We start from the raw sequence: 5,862 nt of genomic DNA on the forward strand, positions 1-5,862 counted from the left end.
AGTCCAGAGCAACTGATAATTTCCACTGTGATAAGAAATAATAAAATTTAGTTCCATTTATTATTTTGAATTGCTTATACAGTTAAATAATGATTGACTAAACATGTACAGTTTAGGGTAGGAGTATTGAACAAATATGTATCAACAAGATATACCAGAAGAATGTATCAATGTGTACATTAAGTTAAAACAGTATTTAAGATTATGGAGTTTAACAAAGTTTCATCCTATTAATGTGTATTAGCAAAGAAACTTCAGTGAAATGAAATTTCCTTATAAATAAATTGTTATCACAAGCATTATTTTATTATAATTGTTATTTTTATTCTGTTATCAAGTTTGGACAATGCACTTTCTTGTCAAGGGCTGTGAATTATGTTTTGTAATATAATGCATTATGTGAAATCATCTTGTATGTTGTAACTTTACAGAAGTATCCAGAGTAACAAGAAAATTCTTTATCTTTGAAAAAAATCAATTCATGGGGTAAGGGTGCCTTTCCATTAGAATGCCCCAAAATTCATTGTCCATCTTATTTCTGTTCAGAAGATGGTGGTGAGCTGCTTTCTTAAACTGGTACATTCTATGTGAGGTGAAGGGGTTCTCATGGAGTTGCTTCTAGCAAGTTCAGGGGATGGAAGGTGCTGAGTTCCTCAGAGAAAGGGATTCTGGTACTTCCAAGAACCTGCTCAACAAATGCTGTTCCTTTAAATGCTCGAATCTGGCCGTTTACCACAATTTCGGGTGAGGTATATCTGGTGAGATCAGAGATATGATGTTGAGTTTTCTTAAAGACAAAGACATTTGAGACTCTTGATCTAGGGAGACTCCCTTTACATAATGTCCTTTTAAAGGTGGTAGAGGCTCCAAGAAACACTGCTCTAACATTGGGACCCAGAATACCAAACTCCTTGTTAAGTTTATAGTGATTCTTCCAAGGCTCCATTGAGTGTTTATTGGAATGGCTGGAATCCTTATATCTTGTGAGGAAGTTAAAGAAACCGCCAGCAAGCTGAAATAAAATAAAGTTGCTTCATTTCTGCAACCTTATCACTGAGAACATATCCTACAATGAACCAGCATATCTACATATCAGTACAGATTGTGAATGATATACTGTAACTGTATTTTGTCTATCCAGGGCAATGTAGTAAATTGCTGAAGCAGTAGGAACAACATATTCTGTGGGAGAATTCCACAAGTGGGTGAGGCTGAATCATTAATGCATTGACCTAAAAGATCAGCATACAGTGTAAATTTTACAGGTGTTAAACAACTTCTTAAGCTTCCAATAAAGAAGGAAGGAGGATCACCTTTGCTATGTTAAGAGTTATGGGGAGAAAGCGGGAAAGTGGAACTGATTCACTTCAGATCAGCCATGATCTTATTGAATGGCGGGGCAGGCTCGAATAGGAGCAGGACTAGATGGCCTACTCCTGCTCCTATTTCTTATGTTATTATGTTCTTATATGTCCAAGTCAGGGATTGAAGTTAAATCCCTGGCAATGTGAGGCCAACACTGTGGCACAGTACCATACCATCAAAACCAGCATTGATCTCTAATTTTGTTCTTACCCATGAGTGGAAATATATTCTTTATGCCTGCTCCCTTTAATAGTTGTGAAATGAGAAGAGAGAATGTTGAAAATACACATCAGGTCCATCAGCATGAGGAAAACATTGGGTCAAGAGACATGACATAAAATAAATGCATCATGCTTTGGAGGAACAGATAACTTTGGACTTATGGTGACCACATTTTGCACGATTGCCATCTTGTCATCTTATATCTTGGTCTCATCTGGACTATGGGATAGAAATTGATTGCCAATGTTAATAAAAACTTCAGTATCATTGCATTTTGTGACAATAGATCAGTAGAAAGTGAACAAGATGGGCTTTGACCTTTATCATCAAGTAATTCCTATGCCAGTGTTTTAATTGTCTGCTCTGGGACAGCACTGTGCCACAGTGGTTAGTACTACTCCCCCACCTGGGTGCGATTCCAGCCTTGGATGACTATGTAGAGTTTGCACGTGTCTGTGTGGGTTTCCTCTGGGTGCTCCGGTTTCCTCCCACATTCCAAAGATGTGCGGGTTAGGTGGACTGACCGTGCTAAATTGCCCCTTAATGCCAGGGGGATTATTTATTTATTAGTGTCACAAGCAGGCTTACATTAACACTGCAATGAAGTTACTGTGAAAATCCCCGAGTTGCCACACTCCAGCGCCTGTTCAGGTATACCGAGGCAGAATTTTAGCACAGTCAATCCACCTAACCAGCACAACTTTCGGACTGTGAGAGGAAACCGGAGCACCTGGAGGAAACTCACACAGACATGGAGAGAACGTGCAGACTCCCCAGAGACAGTGATCCTAGCCAGGAATCATGCAAGTAGTGTAAATATGTGGGTTCATGGGGATAGGATCTGGGTGGGATTGTTGTCGGTGCAGGCTTGATGGGCTGAATAGCTTCCTTCTGCACTGTAGGGATTCTATGATTCTTCATTTAACTGGAAACTATACAAATATTTTGTCACAACTTTCCTGGTCTATTGAGGACCTGTGATGAAAAGATATCGCTTTGAACTAATATCACAAAATTCTCTTTAACAAAGCAGAGTATCCAATTTTTCTGCTTTAGTCAGTCATTTGGTTACCTACCATAGAACTGCTGAGTGATATATGAAGTTTCAATTAATATTTCTTGGTAGTCAGGCTTAGAATAATCAGTAATATAGTAGCAGTTTTTGAGAAGAGATCATGCCAAATCTCCAGCAAACAGAACGAATGAGGAAAGTACAAAATATAAGCACAAAAATAAACTGAGGGGGCCATCTTTATCTTCCGCCTGGAACAGGCAGACACTTAGCGGAGTTGCTGGACTGCCAGCCCATTTGTGCCAGCATGGGACTTGAGACATGTCAAATCATGTGCCATCATCTTCAACAGGAGAGAATCTAATCACCACCACTTGGTGTTTAAATCACATTCCTGCCGCAAAATCTTAGGATCTCATAATTAACCAGAAATTTAACTAGACTTGTCACAGAACTATGATAGCTGCAAAAGCTGATCAGAGTTTGAGTATGTAACTCACCTCCCAACTTCTCAAAATGTTTCTACTATCCACAATGCACAAGTCAGGAGTGTAATGAATATCTACAAAATGCAAGGCCAAGTGCAGCTCCAACAACATTCAAAGAGCCCGATGCCACTCAAGACAATTAATTGGCATCCCATCCACCACCTTAAACATTCAGTCCACCCATCACTGGCACAGAGTAACTGCAAAGTATGCACCATCTGCATAATGCACTACTGCAACTCAGCAAGCCTTGGTTGGCAACATCTGGCAAATCTGGACCCTTTATCATCTAGAAAAACAAGAGTAGTAGGTGCATAGGAAGACCGCTACCTGCAGACTACCCTCTGACTCGCACACCATCCCAACTGAGAAATATGTTGCCATTCTTCATCATCACTGGGTCAAAATCCAGGAACTCCTGTGCAAACAGCACAGCGTGTGCACTCACACTTCATGGAACGCAACCACCTTCTCAAGGGTAAATAGGGATGGGCAATAAATGCTGGCCTCAATATCAAGAACCAATTCAATGAAAATAAACAATTCAAAGAAAATGGACAGCTTGCTGGTTCTCTGCAGGCAGAGACCAGTTAGGGGAACTATTCAACAGGTCAGGTTTGGGGGAAGAGGCAAACATGCAGGAGGATCTCAAATGGTCTGGCCATGGGCTGGAGGTTTCTTGTGGGATCAACAAATAGTTGAACTTCTGGGGCTTCTTTCTTGAGAAATCTCCAGCAGTCACTTGAAATTGAATTTTGAAAGCAGCGTCCCACTTGTTTCAGGTGGTAGTGCTGGTCGCCTGTTTACAGTCCCAGGTGAAGATTGCAGTGGTGTGACCTTGAGCAGCAGTGTCAATGCATCTCCCCATTTGTCAGTAGCTGGTCACCCATTCTTCAGTGGCAGTTCCACAGTTAAAAACCACTTTGTGGATGGATGTTAAGGAGTTGTGGACTCTAGGTTATAATTTGGATAGCCCTAATTTTAGATGATGAAAAAATCATATGATTTTTTTTCATCTGTATCATAATTATCACAAAAAGTAGGAAAGCATTTAGCGCTGCTGCCACATAGCGCCAGGACTCGGGTTTGATTCCTGGTTTGGGCTATTGTCTTTGTGAAGTCTATACATTGTCCCCATGTTTGCATGAGCTTTCTCCTACAGTCTGAAGGATGTGCTGGTTAGGTGCATTGGCCATGTTAAATTCTCCTTCAGTGTACCTGAACAGGTACCGGAGTGTGGCAAAGAGTGAATTATCACAGTAAATTCATTGCAATGTTAATGTAAGCCTACTTGTGACACCAATAAATAAAATCTAAATTGCAAACAAGCTGCAACAGAATTTCCACACTCTCCACATTTTATAAAATTTCAATGTGCTTCCAGCAGGTGGCAGCCAAGTGTACATCCCATGAAAATGCTGAGTTGCAGAGTGAAGTGTGAGGCAGGATTTCGCTCCTGGAATTTACCACACTGTTGTACACTCCATCAGGCTGCTGTGAGGTACACTGCAGAGGAGGGATCCATTGTAGGAAGATGAAATTAAAATTCAGGCAGTGAGGGAAGCATGCTGTGCCTGCTATGGGATGGCTCAAGAGTGGCATTTGCCCAGGTGTAAGTGGCGAAGTAAGATTCTCAGTCAAAGAATGCTCACAAAGAGTGTGCAATAAAGGTAGAAAACAATTTTTATAATCGAAAGCATGAGAGGAAAATCTTCTGAAGTATTCACTCCTTGGGGTCAAATTGGGCAGTGGAAGAGACCATAAGACCATAAGAATTAGGCCATTCGGTCCATCAGGTCTGCTCCACCATTCAATGAGAGCTCAATATATTTGCACAGTATTCTTTTGCATTATTTTAAAGGAAGCCTTAACCCATTTATTTTGAACACCTGCTGGTGGGTAAAGGAGTTTTATACGTTCATAATTATTGGAGAAGATTTTTCGAGACAGGAGTTATTCCCACTTGGAAATAAGTGGATGTATTAGTGAGAGGCAACATGGTTTTGTGAAGGGGAGGTCATGTCTCATGAATTTGATTGAGTTTTTCAAGGAAGTGATGAAGATGATTGATGAGGGTAAGATAGCGGATGTTGTCTACATGGACTTCAGTAAGGCCTTTGACAAGGTCCCTCATGGCAGACTGGTGCAGAAGGTGAAGTCACATGGGATCAGAGGTGAGCTGGCAAGGTGGATATAAAACTGGCTCAGTCAAAGACACATACACATCTCTTTAACCTGTGCTTATCACTCTGTTCACTCACATTGTCTGTACCTTTAAGACTTTATTACCTGTAAAGACTCATATTCCAACCATTATTTTGTAAATTGAGTTTGTGTCTTTATATGCCCTATTTGTGAACAGAACTCCCACTTACCTAATGAAAGTGCAACGCTCTGAAAGCTAGTGGCTTTTACTACCAAATAAACCTGTTGGACTTTAACCTAGTGTTGTGAGACTTCTTACTCAGTCAAAGAAGACAGAGGGTAGCAGTGAAAGGGTGCATTTCTGAATGAAAGGCTGTGACAAGTGGTGTTCCTCAGGGATCAGTGCTGTGACCTTTGCTGTTTGTAATATATATAAATGATTTGGAGGAAAATGTAATTGGATTGATTAGGAAGTTTGTGAACGACTCAGTGGTTGGCGGACTGGTGGATAGCAATGAGGACCATCAGAGAATATAGCAAGATATAGATCAGTTGGAGACTTTGGCAGAGAGATGGCAGATGGAGTTTAATCCAGACAAATGTGAGATAATGCATTTTGGAAGGTCTAAT

Source organism: Carcharhinus amblyrhynchos, chromosome 17 (genome assembly GCF_965287045.1).
Source record: "Carcharhinus amblyrhynchos chromosome 17, sCarAmb.v2.hapA, whole genome shotgun sequence".
NCBI classification, from domain to species: domain Eukaryota; kingdom Metazoa; phylum Chordata; class Chondrichthyes; order Carcharhiniformes; family Carcharhinidae; genus Carcharhinus; species Carcharhinus amblyrhynchos.